Consider the following 21,769-nt stretch of genomic DNA (forward strand, 5'->3'; position numbering starts at 1 on the left):
TGATTAAGGAAGGAAAATTTGCATAAATAAAATGTGACTTTGAATGCATATGTGAATATTCAGCTTCCTATTCCATAGCACTATTTTCAGAAGCTATCCCTGTGTGGCTAACTTTGGTTCAATATATGACTGAGCAGATAAGTATGGCAATATATTAATTCATATCATATTGAAAGAAAGGTATGACCACTCTTAAACAGGCTGGGCTACTGCAGATCAGACCCTCTGAATCTTCTGTCAATGCTGGAGATATTTAAAGCTTGATGAAAAGATACTTCTGCATTCTTGGTTTCAAAGATAACTTTTAATTATTGATTCCTATTAGTAAAAAAGCCTGTGAGATTACAATTCTGTAGTATTGTATTTATCAAAATTGTCAGAGGATACTTGGTAACAAGTATGCCATAAGTTATAATAACTTATTACCTATAGCAGCAATGTTTGCTTCAATGGCTTTTTTTTCTGGCCAGGAAGATGCTGTGCAGAGTAAACTGGATTTAAATATACTGTGTTTCATCTTAATCTGCCAAATATCTGGTCAAAAGTAATGATTTTTAAATAAGGGATATTCTGTCTTCCAGATTTTATACAAGAACACAATTGACAAGGATAATATATGGTTTTATGAACAAGAAAATGAATCCTAAATTTTTGCATTTTATACATCTACTGTGTATCAAAGTGTGATTAGGACACTGAAAACGCCGAAAGAAATTCCTGTTTTATCATATTATTGTGTGTTTGTTTTTATTGAATTTTTCTATTTATTTTTCAAATGTTATTCTGTTACCTGGTTTCCTGGACATAAGCCCGCTATATCATCCTCCTTCCCTTCTTCTCTAAGGGTGTTCTCCTCCCCATCCACCCACTCCTGCCTTCCCCCTAACATTCACCTACAGTGAGAGTCCACCCTTGGTAGTACCAAGGGCTTCTCCTTCCTTTGGTGCCCAACAAAGCCTTCTTCTGCTACTTATGAAGTTGGAGACATGTGTCAATCCATGTCTTTCAGTAGTTTTAGTCCCTGGGAGCTCTGGTTTTTTGCCATGGTTGTTCTTATGGGGTTGCAAGTCCCTTAAGATCTTTCAGTCCTTTATTTCCTCCAACAGGGATCCCTCAGTTGCTGCTCCAAACTCTGCCTCCATATCTCCTCCTATGAATAATTTTGTTCCCCATTTTGTGAAGCAGTGAAGAAGAAACTCACATTTTATGAGCTTTCCACTGTCTCTGATTAATGGTGGGCTCCTTTTCTCTTCCTCCCCTTTTTTTTCTCCTCTGTCTCCTCTTGCTTTTCTCCTTTGTTTAGTTTCTGTTTTTATTCATATCCCTTTTAATTTTTGGAACTTTGAGACAGTGTTTCATTAGGTATAGTAGGTTGAGCTCATATATGAAGTAAACACTTTGTTTCTATTTCTTGAATTATATGATTAATATGTAAGTCAATATATCTTGAGTATTTTAACTTGATTTGTAAATGTGAAAATGACATTGCTCATTCATTACTTTTACAAATTTTCTTTTTTTGTGAAAAAGATCAGTCACATTGGCAAGTGCCGTTATATCTATCAACTGAGAGGCATAGTCAGAGAGTCTACTATGAGTTTACTTACACCCAGAACTACATTTTAGAATTTGTTTGTAACAACAACAAAAATATATTAATAAAATTGAAATTGTAGTGGCAGAATAGTATTTCTTCTCTTTCTGTATCTCTAGTGGTAAACAGCAGGTTGCTGAATTAGCAGCTTATATCTCAAACCACAGAGAGGAAGCAGAGAGACTTCTCTCAAAACCTTCCACAAACAATCATCAACCACAAGTCAAATGATTAAAAATTAGAAGCTGACTCCTGAGGCTGCAGAGCGGAAGAGACCACCAACACTGCTCACCCTTGCCCACATCCCTGGCCCAAGAGGAAACTGTATAAGGCCTCTGGGCTCCCGTGGGGGAGGGCCCAGGAGCGGCAGGACCCCTGCCAGAGACACCGCCGGACCCTGAAGGAAACAGACCGGATAAACAGTTCTCTGCACCCAAATCCCGTGGGAGGGAGAGCTAAACCTTCAGAGAGGCAGACAAGCCTGGGAAACCAGAAGAGACTGCTCTCTGCACACACATCTCGGACGCCAGAGGAAAAAGCCAAAGACCATCTGGAACCCTGGTGCACTGAAGCTCCCGGAAGAGGCGGCACAGGTCTTCCTGGTTGCTGCCGCTGCAGAGAGCCCGAGGGCAGCACCCCATGAGCGAACTTGAGCCTCGGGACCACAGGTAAGACCAACTTTTCTGCTGCAAGAAAGCTGCCCGGTGAGCTTGGGACACATGGAAGCAGAATTCCTCTAGGACCGGGCACATTCTGTGTTTACCTGGAAGTCCCACACCCTCAGATCCCGGCCCGCAGCACCTCTCTGCTCCAAGACCCTTTGAGAGAGAGACCCAATCGCCTGGTTAGGTGGGCACTCCTGAGGCTGCAGAGCGGAAGAGACCACCAACACTGCTCACCCCTGCCCACATCCCTGGCCCAAGAGGAAACTGTATAAGGCCTCTGGGCTCCCGTGGGGGAGGGCCCTGGAGTGGCAGGACCCCTGCCAGAGACACCGCCGGACCCTGAAGGAAACAGACCGGATAAACAGTTCTCTGCACCCAAATCCCGTGGGAGGGAGAGCTAAACCTTCAGAGAGGCAGACAAGCCTGGGAAACCAGAAGAGACTGATCTCTGTACATACATCTCGGACGCCAGAGGAAAACACCAAAGGCCATCTGGAACCCTGGAGCACTGAAGCTCCCGGAAGAGGCAGCACAGGTATTCCTGGTTGCTGCCACCGCAGAGAGCCCGTGGGCAGCACCCCATGAGCGAACTTGAGCCACGGGGCCACAGGTAAGACCAACTTTTCTGCTGCAAGAAAGCTGCCTGGTGAACTCAAGACACAGGCCCACAGGAACAGCTGAAGACCTGTAGAGAGGAAAAACTACACGCCCGAAAGCAGAACACTCTGTTCCCATAACTGGCTGAAAGAAAACAGGAAAACAGGTCTACAGCACTCCTGACACACAGGCTTATAGGACAGTCTAGCCACTGTCAGAAATAGCAGAACAAAGTAACACTAGAGATAATCTGATGGCGAGAGGCAAGCGCAGGAACCAAAGCAACAGAAACCAAGACTACTTGGCATCATCGGAGCCCAATTCTCCCACCAAAACAAACATGGAATATCCAAACACACCAGAAAAGCAAGATCTAGTTTCAAAATCATATTTGATCATGATGCTGGAGGACTTCAAGAAAGATGTGAAGAACTCCCTTAGGGAAACACAGGAAAACATTAATAAACAAGTAGAAGCCTACAGAGAGGAATCGCAAAAATCCCTGAAAGAATTCCAGGAAAACACAATCAAACAGTTGAAGGAATTAAAAATGGAAATAGAAGCAATCAAGAAAGAACACATGGAAACAACCCTGGATATAGAAAACCAAAAGAAGAGACAAGGAGCTGTAGATACAAGCTTCACCAACAGAATACAAGAGATGGAAGAGAGAATCTCAGGAGCAGAAGATTCCATAGAAATCATTGACTCAACTGTCAAAGATAATGTAAAGCAGAAAAAGCTACTGGTCCAAAACATACAGGAAATCCAGGACTCAATGAGAAGATCAAACCTAAGGATAATAGGTATAGAAGAGAGTGAAGACTCCCAGCTCAAAGGACCAGTAAATATCTTCAACAAAATCATAGAAGAAAACTTCCCTAATCTAAAAAAAGAGATACCCATAGGCATACAAGAAGCCTACAGAACTCCAAATAGATTGGACCAGAAAAGAAACACCTCCCGTCACATAATAGTCAAAACACCAAACGCACAAAATGAAGAAAGAATATTAAAAGCAGTAAGGGAAAAAGGTCAAGTAACATATAAAGGCAGACCTATCAGAATCACACCAGACTTCTCGCCAGAAACTATGAAGGCCAGAAGATCCTGGACTGATGTCATACAGACCCTAAGAGAACACAAATGCCAGCCCAGGTTACTGTATCCTGCAAAACTCTCAATTAACATAGATGGAGAAACCAAGATATTCCATGACAAAACCAAATTTACACAATATCTTTCTACAAATCCAGCACTACAAAGGATAATAAATGGTAAAGCCCAACATAAGGAGGCAAGCTATACCCTAGAAGAAGCAAGAAACTAATCGTCTTGGCAACAAAACAAAGAGAATGAAAGCACACAAACATAACCTTACATCCAAATATGAATATAACGGGAAGCAATAATCACTATTCCTTAATATCTCTCAACATCAATGGCCTCAACTCCCCAATAAAAAGACATAGATTAACAAACTGGATACGCAATGAGGACCCTGCATTCTGCTGCCTACAGGAAACACACCTCAGAGACAGAGACAGACATTACCTCAGAGTGAAAGGCTGGAAAACAATTTTCCAAGCAAATGGTCAAAAGAAGCAAGCTGGAGTAGCCATTCTAATATCAAATAAAATCAATTTTAAATTAAAAGTCATCAAAAAAGATAAAGAAGGACACTTCATATTCATCAAAGGAAAAATCCACCAAGATGAACTCTCAATCCTAAATATCTATGCCCCAAATACAAGGGCACCTACATACATAAAAGAAACCTTACTAATGCTCAAAACACACATTGCACCTCACACAATAATAGTGGGAGATTTCAACACCCCACTTTCATCAATGGACAGATCATGGAAACAGAAATTGAACAGAGATATAGACAGACTAAGAGAAGACATGAGCCAAATGGACTTAACGGATATTTTTAGAACATTCTATCCTAAAGCAAAAGGATATACCTTCTTCTCAGCTCCTCATGGTACTTTCTCCAAAATTGACCATATAATTGGTCAAAAAACGGGCCTCAACAGGTACAGAAAGATAGAAATAATCCCATGCGTGCTATCGGACCACCACGGCCTAAAACTGGTCTTCAATAACAATCAAGGAAGAATGCCCACATACACTTGGAAATTGAACAATGCTCTACTCAATGATAACCTGGTCAAGGAAGAAATAAAGAAAGAAATTAAAAACTTTTTAGAATTTAATGAAAATGAAGGTACAACATACCCAAACTTATGGGACACAATGAAAGCTGTGCTAAGAGGAAAACTCATAGCGCTGAGTGCCTGCAGAAAGAAACAGGAAAGAGCATATGTCAGCAGCTTGACAGCACACCTAAAAGCTCTAGAACAAAAAGAAGCACATACACCCAGGAGGAGTAGAAGGCAGGAAATAATCAAACTCAGAGCAGAAATCAACCAAGTAGAAACAAAAAGGACCATAGAAAGAATCAACAGAACCAAAAGTTAGTTCTTTGAGAAAATCAACAAGATAGATAAACCCTTAGCCAGACTAACGAGAGGACACAGAGAGTGCGTCCAAATTAACAAAATCAGAAATGAAAAGGGAGACATAACAACAGATTCAGAGGAAATTCAAAAAATCATCAGATCTTACTATAAAAACCTATATTCAACAAAACTTGAAAATCTTCAGGAAATGGATAATTTCCTAGACAGATACCAGGTACCGAAGTTAAATCAGGAACAGATAAACCAGTTAAACAACCGCATAACTCCTAAGGAAATAGAAGTAGTCATTAAAGGTCTCCCAACCAAAAAGAGCCCAGGTCCAGATGGGTTTAGTGCAGAATTCTACCAAACTTTCATAGAAGACCTCATACCAATATTATCCAAACTATTCCACAAAATTGAAACAGATGGATCACTACCGAATACCTTCTACAAAGCCACAATTACACTTATACCTAAACCACACAAAGACACAACAAAGAAAGAGAACTTCAGACCAATTTCCCTTATGAATATCGATGCAAAAATACTCAACAAAATTCTGGCAAACCGAATCCAAGAGCACATCAAAACAATCATCCACCATGACCAAGTAGGCTTCATCCAGGCATGCAGGGATGGTTTAATATACGGAAAACCATCAACGTGATCCATTATATAAACAAACTGAAAGAACAAAACCACATGATCATTTCATTAGACGCTGAGAAAGCATTTGACAAAATTCAACACCCCTTCATGATAAAAGTCCTGGAGAGAATAGGAATTCAAGGCCCATACCTGAACATAGTAAAAGCCATATACAGCAAACCAGTTGCTAACATTAAACTAAATGGAGAGAAACTCGAAGCAATCCCACTAAAATCAGGGACTAGACAAGGCTGCCCACTCTCTCCCTACTTATTCAATATAGTTCTTGAAGTTCTAGCCAGAGCAATCAGACAACAAAAGGAGGTCAAGGGGATACAGATCGGAAAAGAAGAAGTCAAAATATCACTGTTTGCAGATGATATGATAGTGTATTTAAGTGATCCCAAAAGTTCCACCAGAGAACTACTAAAGCCGATAAACAACTTCAGCAAAGTGGCTGGGTATAAAATTAACTCAAATAAATCAGTAGCCTTCCTCTACACAAAAGAGAAACAAGCCGAGAAAGAAATTAGGGAAACGACACCCTTCATAATAGACCCAAATAATATAAAGTACCTCGGTGTGACTTTAACCAAGCAAGTAAAAGATCTGTACAATAAGAACTACAAGACACTGAAGAAGGAAATTGAAGAAGACCTCAGAAGATGGAAAGATCTCCCATGCTCATGGATTGGCAGGATTAATATAGTAAAAATGGCCATTTTACCAAAAGCAATCTACAGATTCAATGCAATCCCCATCAAAATACCAATCCAATTCTTCAAAGAGTTAGACAGAACAATTTGCAAATTCATCTGGAATAACAAAAAACCCAGGATAGCTAAAGCTATCCTCAACAATAAAAGGACTTCAGGGGGAATCACTATCCCTGAACTCAAGCAGTATTACAGAGCAATAGTGATAAAAACTGCATGGTGTTGGTACAGAGACAGACAGATAGACCAATGGAATAGAATTGAAGACCCAGAAATGAACCCACACACCTATGGTCACTTGATTTTTGACAAAGGAGCCAAAACCATCAAATGGAAAAAAAGATAGCATTTTCAGCAAATGGTGCTGGTTCAACTGGAGGTCAACATGTAGAAGAATGCAGATCGATCCATGCTTATCACCCTGTACAAAGCTTAAGTCCAAGTGGATCAAGGACCTCCACATCAAACCAGACACACTCAAACTAATAGAAGAAAAACTAGGGAAGCATCTGGAACACATGGGCACTGGAAAAAATATCCTGAACAAAACACCAATGGCTTATGCTCTAAGATCAAGAATCGACAAATGGGATCTCATAAAACTAAAAAGCTTCTGTAAGGCAAAGGACACGGTGGTTAGGACAAAACGGCAACCAACAGATTGGGAAAAGATCTTTGCCAATCCTACAACAGATAGAGGCCTTATATCCAAAATATACAAAGTACACAAGAAATTAGACCGCAGGGAAACAAATAACCCTATTAAAAAATGGGGTTCAGAGCTAAACAAAGAATTCACAGCTGAGGAATGCCGAATGGCTGAGAAACACCTAAAGAAATGTTCAACATCTTTAGTCATAAGGGAAATGCAAATCAAAACAACCCAGAGATTTCACCTCACACCAGTGAGAATGGCTAAGATCAAAAACTCAGGGGACAACAGATGCTGGCGAGGATGTGGAGGAAGAGGAACACTCCTCCATTGTTGGTGGGATTGCAAACTGGTACAACCATTCTGGAAATCAGTATTGAGAATCCTCAGAAAATTGGACATTGAACTGCCTGAGGATCCAGCTATACCTCTCTTGGGCATATACCCAAAAGATGCCCCAACATATAAAAAAGACACGTGCTCCACTATGTTCATTGCAGCCTTATTTATAATAGCCAGAAGCTGGAAAGAACCCAGATGCCCTTCAACAGAGGAATGGATACAAAAAATATGGTACATCTACACAATGGAATATTACTCAGCTATCAAAAACAACGACTTTATGAAATTCGTAGGCAAATGGTTGGAACTGGAAAACATCATCCTGAGTGAGCTAACCCAATCACAGAAAGACATACATGGTATGCACTCATTGATAATGGCTATTAGCCCAAATGCTTGAATTACCCTAGATGCCTAGAGCAAATGAAACTCAAGACGGATGATCAAAATGTGAATGCTTCACTCCTTCTTTAAAAGGGGAACAAGAATACCCTTGGCAGGGAAGAGAGAGGCAAAGATTAAAACAGAGACTGAAGGAACACCCATTCAGAGTCTGCCCCACATGTGGCCCATACATATATAGCCACCCAATTAGACAAGATGGATGAAGCAAAGAAGTGCAGACGGACAGGAGCCGGATGTAGATCGCTCCTAAGAGACACAGCCAGAATACAGCAAATACAGAGGCGAATGCCAGCAGCAAACCACTGAACTGAGAATAGGACCCCCGTTGAAGGAATCAGAGAAAGAACTGGAAGAGCTTGAAGGGGCTCGAGACTCCATATGTACAACAATGCCAAGCAACCAGAGCTTCCAGGGACTAAGCCCCTACCCAAAGACTATACATGGACTGACCCTGGACTCTGACCTCATAGGTAGCAATGCATATCCTAGTAAGAGCACCAGTGGAAGGGGAAGCCCTGGGTCCTGCTAAGACTGAACCCCCAGTGAACTAGACTGGTGGGGGGAGGCGGCAATGGGGGGAGGGTTGGGAGGGGAACACCCATAAGGAAGGGGAGGGAGGAGGGGGATGTTTGCCCGGATACCGAGAAAGGGAATAACACTTGAAATGTATATAAGAAATACTCAAGTTAATAAAAAATAAATAAAAAAAATTAGAAGCTAATCATTGACATCTCACTGAAACCACTGCATTCCACGCCTTGTCACCACAGTCTCACAACCAAATTATAATAAAAGTATATACTATACAAATTTAAAAGACCCCATTATTTTTTCATAGAATGAACCCTGTTTAAAACTTTAAAGCGTCGTTTGAGCCTCAAGTCAATAATTTCAATGTTATCCCGTAAAATCAAAATATAGTTACATATTATTAAGATACAAAGACATAAACCTATATTACTTTTTCTCTAACATTAACTCAGGTCATCATGAGAAATACCTTACCTCCTGGGTTCTGTTGTTCCTTGTGTGTATAGCATATCGGCATTTATGATGAAAGCATCCTCTTCCTTTTGGCATCAAAGTTCAACGGGATTTAGCACATTCTTTCCCAAGGAGTACATACAAGGCAGATCTCTGAGACTCATGTCCCTGAGACCACAAATGAGCCCATGAGGGCTCCTTGTTTTTTGGCGTAGTCTCTGGGAACTCTGGGGAGTCTGGTGAGTTGACACTGCTTTTCTTCCTATGAGGTTCTCTTTAAATAAAATTCAGCTCAGCATTATAATGTTTCATGATATTTGTACTTTTTCATAATTAACAAAATAATTTTTCAGTTAAAAGGCAACATACAAATAAACATTTGTTCTAACTATGATATTCATTCTTTTAAATTAGTGTTTAATTGTCACCCATCAGCTTCTACAACTGAGTATGTGTTTCTTTTTTTTCTTTTATTGGATATCATTTTTATTACATTTTAAATGTCATCCTCTTCATCCATCCCTGCTTCTATGAGGGTGCTCCCTCACCCACCCGCCCACCCACTCCCTCCCAACTCCCAACCCAGACTTTCCACTACATTGGGGCATCTAGGACTGAGTGCCTCTTTTCCCATTGATGCCCTACAAGGCCTTCTGAGTATGTTTCTTATCCCGAAGCCATTTTCAATAGCCAAAAACTCCATAGTACTTATCAATTTTCCATGCACTATTCTTTTACTTGTTTTCCAGCCATAAATATACGCCCAATAAATTATGAATTACTCAGATAAAACTTTTACATCAAATTAAAAAACATTTTGTGATTATTTGTAAACTGTAAACCCATTAAATTTTAAACAAACACCATTTACCTAGGGATCCTTCCCATATGCTGCCACCAAGGCCACACTATCACTGATGCCAATAAGTGCTTGCTGACAAGAGCCTGATATAGCTGTCTCTGGAGAGCCTCTGCCAGAGTTTGACCAATACAGATGAGGACGCTTTCAGCCAACAGTTGGACTGAGCACTGGGACCCAATGGAGGACTGCAACACCATAGGAAAAACCACGATAGCAGCTAGCCAGACCTCCTAGAGCTCCCAGGGACTAAACACCAAGGAAACAGTACACACTGAGGGACCCAGAGCTCCAAGACACAAATGTATCAGAGGATGGCCTTAGGTAGCATCAGTGGGAGGGGAGGCCCTTAGTTTAGTCAAGGATCAATGACCTAGCATAGGGGAATGCTAGGGTGGTGAGACAGGATTGGTCTGGTGGATGTTCAAGCATGCTCACAGAAGCAGGGAGGAGAGGGGATATCATAGGTGGCTTGTGGCGGGGAAACTGGGAAAAAATAAAGAAAAATATCAAAACATTACAATAATGCAACCTTGTCAAATCTAATTTTTAAAGATAAAATCCAAGATGCTTTTAAAGAGAGACTGATGTTTTTAATACCCTATACGAGAAAATTGTTGTGATTCCAGCCCCCAGGATTTTGAGATGAATTCACATCATACAGATTGGTGAAGTACCGAATTAAAAAAAATCTTGGTGGCAGCCTTGGTGGCAGCCACACGTTTCTTGCTACCCATCCTAATGTTCTGTTTTCCAAATGAAGCGTGCACACACACACACAAACACACAAACACACACACACACACACACACACAGAGAGAGAGACAGAGACAGAGACAGAGACAGAGACAGAGAGATCCTTTATATATTGATATGCCTAGAAGAGCTCACAGCTCACAGCTCAATGGCTCAGTCACTTCCTAATCTTTATATTCACCTCCTTCAGATATTCTCAAATTATTACGTACTCAAATCTATATTTCACCATTGATACTTTGGACCCAGTCTGGCAGCCCTCTTGGGGTGTCTTTTTTCTGGCTCTAACATGGCAGCTATTCTGTCTAGTCCTGTATCTTCTCAGGCATGGAGTCTGTCATTCTCCTTGCATGGGAAAACTCCCTCTATCTCCTCATTCCTCTCTTTCCCTGTGACTTCTGCATTTTATAAATCAGGCTTCTGTCTGCCTTTCCCAGTCATTGGCTCCCTGCAACTTTATTTACCAATCAGAATCAACTGGGAGCAGGGTCCTTCTGTTAAGTTCAGACGTGGGGTTCTCATGCAAACAATTTTGGGGACCCAAATTAACATAATATGAGCAGCAATACGCCAAACTCACTACATAAACTAATGTATGAAAAATAAATATAGAAATAAGCAAGGTGAAAATTACTTTCAGAGTGTTTGCAATTTTACAAATCACTAGAATGATACGTGTAGGGCTACTATTTGTATTCTGATATAAAATATCCTTTGTTTAAATATTAATTTCATATATAATTCACAGCTACTTGTGTTTCATATATCATTTAATAGGTTGCATATTACTTTATAATTACCTTTGCTAATATAAGTACCTTTGCTAATATAAGTATAAGTACTACAAAAGTAAGGAGAACAGAGAGAACGTTTTTGTTGTTGATGCTATGCATTCATGTATGTTTGTGTGTCTGTGTGTGTTGTGTGTTTGTGTGTATGTCGAAGAATTCTTCACATATTACATACCATTATGGTTCATACAGTATTTTTATATTTGAAGGCACTTTTAATTGGTAAAACTAAAATATATTTAGATATGATCGAACACATCAGTAATTTTAGGACTCAAGAGGATAAAGCAGAAGGATCATAAATTCAATGTTAGTATAGGCTATATAAGAGTAAGAGCAGAAAGCCTAGTAAGGTCTTGAATGAATGTTAATAATGTTTTTCTATTTGACATTAATTGCCTAGAGGCTTATTGAACCACATTCCCCTAGCTCCCATAACTATATCTAGGTTCTACTATGGTGTTCATGATCCCTCCTCTGCTTCCCATGACCGGAGGTTAACAGGTCCAAACCTCCACAGGTTTTGTGCCAGTACTGACATGTTTTGTGAGACCAATGGTATAATGGAGATGTTATATTTGAAAGATATTCAAACCTATCGAACTTACTTTTTGGCATGTATTAATTACCAAATATTAACTACTTCATGATATTCTTGGAGGAGTGATATAGTATTCTCCTGTTCATATGAGCTTTCAATAGTCCTGATGCTCAGCACTTCGACTAGTTATAACCAATGCTCTTACCTCTGATCGCTGAACAAGAAATTTCTCCAGAAAATCAGTTTCAAATTATTACATGTATACTTAAAATAATAAAGTAAAAGAACTAATGAGAGAATGATGGATGTAGAAAATAATGAAGAGAAGAAAAGGAGGGGGAAGAAGTTAGGAGAAAGGAAGACAAAGGAAGGGATAGTGAGGGAAGCAGGAAGGAGAAAAAGGAAAAAGGGAACAGAATCATATGTAGGTCATAAAAAGGAATAATAGGATTAATAAGATAAAGTATATTATATATCAAAGGTAAACAAAGTAATCAATTATGTTATATAATCAAAAACTTCTAATACATTTTAATTTGTTTTTTAACATATTTACTTTGCATTTCGCTCAATTCTCCCATCCTCGTCACTGCCTCTTACAATCTTTCCTCGAAATCCATTCTCCTCTGAGGGAGTGGGGGATGCTCTGGGTATTCTCCCACCCTGGTAATTCTTAAACAAAGACATTATGAATTTTAAGTGCAAATGGATGGAACTTGAGAATATCACCATGAGTGATGTAACCTAGTCTCAAATGGACATGCAGGTTATATACTATCTTATAAGGAGATACTAGACCCAAAACTGAGGTTATCCATGCTAACCTCCACAGACTCAAAGAAGTTAAAAAGAAAGAAGATCCAAACAAGATTGCTTGAATCTCACTTATAAGGGGTGAAATAGTCTTATGAGGCATATGGATGGAGGGATACAGTAGGGAGAGGTGATAATGAGTAGAATGGGGAACTTCAGGGGTGGTCATGAGATGCTACATGGTCATGAGAGATTGCTACATGGTCATGAAAATGAATGAAAATATGCAAAGGAAAGTGTAGGGGAAGTGGGGGTGGGGTATCTCCATAATGAGACAGAGACTTGGGATAAAATAGTATCTGAAGAATCAATAGAGGTTACCTTAGCTACTACTCTCAGCACTGGGGATATGGAACCTTTAGAGGCCACCTCTTGTAGCCAGACAGTAACCCCAGAAAAGTTATAGAGACACCAAACAATTCTCAAAATGTTCAAGCCAATATTTATCCTGTGTACAAAAAACGTAGGCACAGGGAATGGGGCAGAGTCAGATGGACTGACCAACAAATAACCTGACCACCTTGAGCCCCATCTGATGGTGGAAGTACCGATCCCTAACAATATTGATACTCTGTAATATTTGCAGACAGGAGTATGTTTTCTTCTGAGCATCTCTACTGACTCAGAGAGATACAGACACCAACACAATAGTGAATGGAGCTTGAGAACTCTTATAGAAGAACCGGAGAAATGATTGTGGACCCCAAAGTGGATGAAAATTCCACAGGAAGACTAACAGAGTTAAGACCCTGGTGGGCTCTCAGACACTGAATTACCAACCAAAAAGCATATGCCAGCTGAACCTAGACCTTTCTTAAATTTTATAGCAAATGTGAACTTTGGTTTTTATATTGGTACTGAACAAGTATAAAGGGGTCTATCCCAAATGCTGTTGTTTGCATTTGAGATGAGTACTTGTAGCTTGGGTGCTTTGTTGGCTCCCAATGGAGTGGATGGCCTTAGCCTCACAGAGACTTAACATGCCAGGATGGAGGATACCCATTGGTCCCACACCCTCTCAGTTGATATAAAGGGTGATGGTGCGAAGGATTGTGGGATCAGTGAGCAGGGGGTGAGCATTGAGAAGCATGTAAACTGAACAAGTAAAAAACAAAACAAAACAAAACTCCAAGATATATCGTTTTGTCCCGATGCATATTTATAATCATGTTGTATTTTTACGAAGAATCAAGAGAATAAAAGTTAAGGGATTGGAGAGAGAGTTTGATAGTTGAATACTGCTACTTTTACAGAGTTCCAAGGTATTCACAATTAACTGTAAGGATTCAGAAATCAATTGTGTTATTTCTTAATATATTACTATTAATGGCAAAAAGTAATGGGATTGCATGACCTCATTACATTATTTTTTTCCTTAATCTTTTTTATTGGATATTTTGTGTATTGACATTTCAAATTTTATCCCCTTTCCTTATCATCCCTCCAGACCCCTTAACCTATTCCTCACCCCCTGACTCCACAAGGGAGCTTCCTCACCCACCGACTCACTCTCTCCTGCCCTGTCATTCCCCTATAGTGTGGCATTAAGCCTTCACTGGGACAAGGTCCTCACTTCCCATTGGTTCCCAACAAGCCACATCTTCTTGTATATATGAGGCTGTAGACATAGTTTGCTCCATTTAGTGGGAGGTTTAGTCCCTGGGAGTGTGGGGTGTCTGCCTTGTTGATACTGTTGTTATTCATATGGGGTTGCAAACCCCCTCAACTACCTCAGTCCCTTTTCTGTCTTCTCTATTCTGGACCCTGTGCTCAGTCCAATGTGAACATCCACCTCTTAGTACTTAAAATTTCTTATAATTTTGTCACCTGAAGTTAGGTTTAAAATGCATGTACTGCCAAAATTGAATTTTTTTAGGGTAAGATTCAAAATGAGTATCTTCTTATTAAGAAAATTAATTTTTCAATTTCTTCTTTATAAGAAGTCCTTTTTGATGGCAGTGAGTTCATTTGAATCATAAAATACATGAATAGATTACCTCAGTAAACCAGGAGTTCTTCTAGTTTTGTTTTTCTAGTTGTGTTATGTGTATGCAGTTTTTATGGTATTTGTGACCCCTGGGAAATGAATATAGTTTCAGTTCACTTATCATAAAATATTTATTGATTAGTTCCTAATAGTATGAATAATCCCCGAGTCGATTTGAGATTGTTTTAAAGGGAGGGTTTGGGAAAGGACATTTATAGGAGAAATTCATACAAACACATTGAATACCTATGGAAGGAAGACAAATTTTCTGTTCTGTCAAGTGACTAAGGCAATCCAAAACATCTTTGGCTATCTGCATAAGAAAGTTGCCAAAGTAAAAAAAAAATATCCAGTTAGTCATATCATACAACTAGATGATTATGACTATACATTTTTGCGTGAGGCTCACTGAATCAAGGTTATTGGGAACTTTTCTTACAGGGAGTGATATGAGATAAAATTGGCTGGTGGACACCCATAGAGTTGCTTAACCTAAAATGTGCCTTGCCATAGCACTGTCACAATACAAACATGTTGAATGAAAGTTTATAATTTCTCTGTTTCTAGATGTAAATTCATGTGTCACCATGGTTAGCTAGATTTTATTAATTTTAGTCATGTGTGCATATTTTTCTCTGTCTCCATCTCTGCCTCTATCAGTCTCTGTTCTCTCCTCTTTCTCTCTCTCTCTCTCTCTCTCTCTCTCTCTCTCTTGCTCTCGCTCTTGCTCTTGCTCTCTCTCATGCTCTCTCTCTGTTTGTCTCTTTGTCTCTGTCCCACTTCTGTCTTTGTGTGTTTGGGTCTGGGTTTGCTTAGGGGGGGAAATGCAGAGAAGTATGTACGTGTCAAAGGCTGTCTATGGCTCCAGATCTGCAGTCCGATGTAGTTTTTAGAATCCTGACATGAGTTCTGGGATATCCTCTTACAGGGTAATACTTGATTTTACAAGTAGAAACATCACACAGGATCTTCTATGCACCTTTAAGCCTTGGTGATTTAGATGCATGCTTATTTTGCAAATGAAAGTACAAACCAAAAATATAGAAAAGTTCTTGATTTTAAATGTTCATACACTGAATTATTTTCCAGTAAATGTAAATATGATATGGACTAAGCAATATCTTTTCCTGTGAATCAGAGACTACAATGGAAAGAGAAATGCATTAGGAAATAGTAAATGTGCTTTGAATTGGCACAATGTTCAAAAATCTTCAAAAATAATAAGCTGGCTTTGAATGCACATGGAATTACTCTTCTTTCTATCCTATGGCAGAACCTTTCGAATTTATTCTTGTGTGGCTCAAGTTTCTTCAATGTAGGACTGAGCAGATAACTATTGTAATATATTAATTCAAGCCAAAATGAGAGATGGAGGTGACCACCCTGAAACAGGCTGTGGTATGACAGATCCCTCCCTAAGAATCTTCTACCAATGCTGGAGAAGTTTAAAGATGGCTAAAAACATACTTCTGTCAATTTGAATTTTAAGGATTCCTTTCAAATATTGATTTTTATTAGGAACAAAGTCAGGGAAATATCTGTGTTGTTTTATTGTATTTGTTAATATTGTCATAGTATGACTGGCAGTGAGTATTCCTTAAAAAATTGATTTGTTATTTTAACGTCTATATTTGTATCAGTAACTTTCTCAGGCCAAGAAGTTGTTGCATAGAATGGGTTAGCTTAGTCATACAGATTTCCATATATATCTGCCACCTAAGTCTTTAAGGTTAAGGTATCATATTATAGTTCTCTCATCTTCCATATTTTATATAATAGCTACAAAAGGCAAGAATTATATAGGGTTACCCAAACAAGAAAACAAATATTTAATTCTTTAGATCTATCCATATACTGTGCAGCAAAGTAAGATTAGGTCACTGGAAATACCTAAAAAAATCCGTGTGTCATAAAAAATATTGTATTATTAATCATATAAGTAATGAATAATTGTGAATATGTAAAATTATCAATTCCTTAATTTGAGTTGCAGAGTCCTTTCTGGGACATAGAGAGCCAAATTTTTACTGAAGAGGCCAGTGCTAAGTCTCTTGAACCAGGTCCTACCCAGGGGGACAGGTTCTCCTACCTGCATTAGCTAATTAAATTAAATGTGCACAAGGATGACAGAGAGTTTGCCTCTTGGGTGATTCTTGATCACATCAAATTTAAAGAGAGAATAACCATCTCAGTAGTATCTAAGAATAAAGGAATGTATGAGATGTGTGCAATAATCTATGCTATGATGTTCTACAGATGAAAACTATGCCTTCATAATCTCTGATTTGAGTATAATTTCTAGCATTGATATTGTTATTTGGGCAACTTACAAAAAGTTCTGTGTACTGCTTACAAAATCTGTGTAACAAAGAGGAATTATACAGGCATAATTAAATGGACATTTAACATGGGCAGCTAGAAACGTTGTAGTAGTGTGGTGGAATTAATAGATTTTTAACGTAACCCAAAAGATACAGGGTTCACTATCTAGGAATATAAAGGATTGTGTAGGTAATGTTTTTGTAATTTTTCTGGACAAAAGTTTCATTTGCACATGCTTGATTTTCCCAAAACCCCCCCTTTCCATAGCATAGAATTCTAGTTTACATACGATGAACATTTTACTCATGTTTCTTGAGCTTTTCTTTACCTCTGCTTATTAAAGTCCTCTCTTCTTCCTCCTTCTTCCACATTACTTAATTTCTTCATTTGTTTATAACTTTTTTTTATATTTGAAAGTTGTGAGATAATGTCTCATGCCTGGGCTGTCTTCAAACTTTAATAATCCTTTTGCTTCTATCTCTAGGAGGACATGTTGAAAGATGTGAGACAATTTACCAGGAATGTTTTTAATTTCATTTTAAAATGTACATTTAATTTTGATTATTAATTACGTTTAAAAATAAATTTTTGTGAAGAAAGTCCAGTCTATTTGGTATATGCCTTTAAATGTAATATCTGAGAGGCATAGACAGAGAGTCAGTATTGTTTTTAACTACACCCAGGATTATGTTTTGGAATCCTTTAGTAACAACAACAAAATATACTAATAATATTAAAATTATAATAGGAAAAGATTTTTTTCTCAACTTTCTATATCTTGCATGGCAAGCAGTAGGCTGCTGAAGTAGTAGTTCAAACTTCAAAGAAGAAGAAAAGAGGGCTATTTGAAACATCATGGGGTATTTGAAAGATAGAATGCTATCTTCAGGGATATTTTTTGCACAGCAATGTTGTATCTCCTAATCTTCCCCAAACAGCCATAGTCATGGAGTCAGGTATTTGAAAATTTGAAAGTAATATTGGGCATGTCACTCAAACCACTGTGTTCTGAATCTTGTCATCACAGTCTTACCACCAAATCACAATACTATCATATATTATACAATTTTAAAAGACCCTATCATCTTTCATAGAATGGATATTGTTTAAAAGTTGAAATTATTTCTGGACCTCAACTCAATACATTCAATGTAACTGCTATAAAATGAAAAGCAATTAAATTCTTACAGCATACAACAGCACAGAACATATATCACCTTTCCTCTGATATGGATTCAGACTGTCCAGAGAAATCCATAGGATGGTCTTGAGATTCATATTTTTCTGCCTCTTTCTCCTGGGTGGTGTTGTTCCTTGTGTGTATAATCCTACCTGCATTTGTGATGAAGTTCAAGCTTAAAACTGTTTAGTTAGGCAAGTACTTTACCAAATATTCAATATCAAACATGCCTGTCCTGGCACTTGCAGAGTCCCACAGCCTTGGCCTTTCAAACAGTTTACAAATGCAGTACATTAAAGAATCCAGTAACTTTTTTTACAATCCACAATTTCTGTAAGAGTCCAAAGTCTCATTTGGAAAATATGGTCTTGTAAAATCAAAATAAAAGTTTTAAACTATTTTATTACTTCAAGAGAAGAATCAAGCAACAATGTGAACAAAGAAAAATGAAACTGCAATCGTGTTAATAACTCAATATCTAAATAATTGTGATCCACTTACGTTTTTCTGGCATCTGTTAAAGATCTCTATAACTTCTCTAGCTCTTCCTCTGTAGCACATATACAGTTGGACATTCAGGCTAGAGCTGTCTCGAACCCATTGGTGCTGCTGATCTTGTCTATCATCCTATGCTATTTGCACACCCCCCATACTGGGGAACCTTGCAGCCAATGAGTTGCACTTGAACCATTAGTTTCTTCTGTCATGTTTTCAGAAATCAATCCCTGCCACAAAGTGACAAGCCAGAGCTGTTGTCAATGACATCTCCATGCCTTTATAATTAGCGATATGGGTAGGCGATAGACTTATGACCTCATCATTTTTGGAGCACAGTTTCTGCACCTTCACCTTGAGGCATCACTTCTCAGAGACTTCACATCTGATTGAATGTTTAGACCAAAATTGTCAGCATTTATTATCCAGACACACAAGTGTTTCCTTCCCTTTAGTAACTCTGGTATTGAAATTACGGAATGGTAATTTCTTCCAGTACATTTGGGAAGCAAGGTTTAGTTCACGAGGGAATAAAACTCCAAGAATACTAGATAAAATACTTAATAAAAAATACTTTGTACTTTTCTTGATCTTGGATTGTATATTTAGTATAATAAAAGAATAAGGAAAGACAGAGACAAAGACGGAGGAGATGATAGAGATAGATAGATAGATGATAGAGAGAGAGAGAGAGAGAGAGAGAGAGAGAGAGAGAGAGAGAGATTAAGCAAGATAAATCTGAAGAATCAGTGCATACCAAAAATGGTAGCCAATAGTGGAAATTGAGAAAATAGACTAACTGAAAGACATTACTCACAATGTCGACAAATATCTGGTGATTTGCAGTGCAGGTCACCAGTTTTCCCTTCTAGGTCCCAGTTTCCCAACTCCTACAAACCAGTAGTCTGCTCAGAGGAAGAATCCCTTATTTGTACAGATTTTGACAAGTACAAACTTTTGAAAAAGACCTCGAGTGTCTGAAGAAAAGAGAATATTGCAGAGGACAGTGAACCTTATTTTTTCAAAACTAATGGTGAGGATGGATTGAGGAAATATTCTTGTAACAAAGGTACAGCAAAAGTAAGTTTTGCTCAAGAACTCTGGAAGGAAAATGGGATTCAAAATAAAAGTCCCAAAGCAAGAGGTATTACAAACATGGTTTCAGGGCAAGTCCAGGGTACACAACTGCTTAACCTGGGGCCTTGTCTGAGAAGTGTTCCTGTGGATTTAGGCAGATTTAATGTTCCAGATATCTAGTCTCTAATACTGTCTTGGCAAACTCAGTATGAAGGAAGGAGAGATAGGAGGTGGTAAGATTGGTATAGAGGACAGAAATTAAATGAACAATGTGCATCTGATAATTAAGTAGAAAGATACTCTTGATAAAGTTCTTTCCTTGGGGAGAAAGGAATGGGAAAATGCTACAGTGGTACTAGACAGAGCAATTTAAATCAGCTCCTAAGCCTATTCCTCAAATTTCAAAGCCTAGCTTTATAACTGTTCCCTAGCCCTCTCTTAACAAGAATTAGGAAACACAAGTCATTTTTATAAAGAATAGTAAAAATTTCTCATGAGTGAAAACTGGATACCTCATACACATGAGTTTACCAGAAACTGCATCTTTTTTAGTATATAAACAAGGATTGTTTGTCAGGAAATATCACTTGGACCTTCTTCACTGCATTTTCTAGCATCTTAAGTGAACATCATTGGTGTTTTCAAAGACCAACCAGGCTTAATTTCCTGAGACAAAATTAGAAAGACTGCTATACCAAGAGGTCATGGATAGTCATTAATTCTTTTGTTACATAATCTTAGTTTTAAAATCCTAGATAGATATATTTGTGGTATTACCCAATGTCAGAATTTATGGTATAACAAGATGTCCGACTAGTCATCAGATTTGCTGGCCAGAATTTTTCAAGTAGACCTGATTTCTTTTTAATTGTGCTGATTGCAAAGATAGATATTTAAATAGACTATTTTAGTGGTTGGGACTTTGTATTAGTGTTTGAATATATGTCTAAGGATCAAATGTCTGCAGGGATTGAAGAAGGAAGAAGAGTGAATCTTCAGCACCAGTATGAGTGGCTTCACAGATCATAACAAGCAGACATATAGGAGATGTTAATTGAATAATTTCTCTGGAAGATTAGAGCATAGTTAAATTTTTTGTGAGATTTGTCTAAATTATTCAAAACATCAAATTAAATTTTAAACTTTTACACCTAAATTAATTAATTAATTAATGGCCTCCTGTCAGCTGTTGTATGCTGTCGGGTGTTCTGGTGTTTGAGAGATCTCGGGGGTCCAGGTTAATTGAGACTACTAGACCCTCTACAGGGTGGTCCTCCTCCTCCTCAGCTTTTTCCAGCTTTTCCCAAATTAAACGACAGGAATCATTAGCTTCTGTCCATTGGTTGGGTATAAGTACCTGCATGTGACTTTCTCAGCTGCTTGATGGGCCTTTCAGAGGGCAGTCATGCTAGGCTCCTGTTTGTAAGCACACCCCAGCATCAGTACTAGTGTCAGGCCTTTGGGCTTCCCCTTGAACCGGATCCCACTTTGGACTTGTTTCTGGATCTTTTTTTTCCTCAGGTTCCTTTCCATTTCCATCCCTGAAGTTCTTTTAGAATAAAATAATTATGTGTCAGAGTTTTGACAGTGGGACCGGAACCCTATCCATCACTGGATGCCTTGTCTTTTTGTGTGAGGTGGTATCTACCAGTTCCTCTGCGCATTGTAGGGCATTTTGTTTAAGGTCCTTCCTTTTGAGTCTTGAGAGTTTCTTACATCCCAGGTCCTTGGTATATTCTGGATGATATCCCCAAACGTCGACCCCTTGAAATTGCCTGTTTCCTTTCTTTCTGTTGGACTTAGGGTTTCAGTCCTTTCTCCCACACAATACCAGATCATCTTCTCCTTTTCCTCACCTGCCCCATGTCCCCTTT

At 38.6% G+C, this 21,769-nt stretch overlaps 1 long non-coding RNA gene across 1 annotated transcript in view; it reads right to left on the reverse strand.

Moving 5' to 3' along the window:
- LOC134483413 (uncharacterized) overlaps window positions 1-21,769 on the reverse strand; it is a 723,689-nt gene that overhangs the window by 84,209 nt on the left and 617,711 nt on the right. Inside the window, exon 48 of the long non-coding RNA XR_010060293.1 lies at window positions 9,096-9,348. This is a non-coding gene — a long non-coding RNA (uncharacterized LOC134483413). The remainder of the gene's footprint in view (window positions 1-9,095; window positions 9,349-21,769) is intronic.

The sequence above is a fragment of the Rattus norvegicus genome, chromosome 1 (genome assembly GCF_036323735.1).
Source record: "Rattus norvegicus strain BN/NHsdMcwi chromosome 1, GRCr8, whole genome shotgun sequence".
In the NCBI taxonomy this organism is placed as follows: Eukaryota; Metazoa; Chordata; class Mammalia; order Rodentia; family Muridae; genus Rattus; species Rattus norvegicus.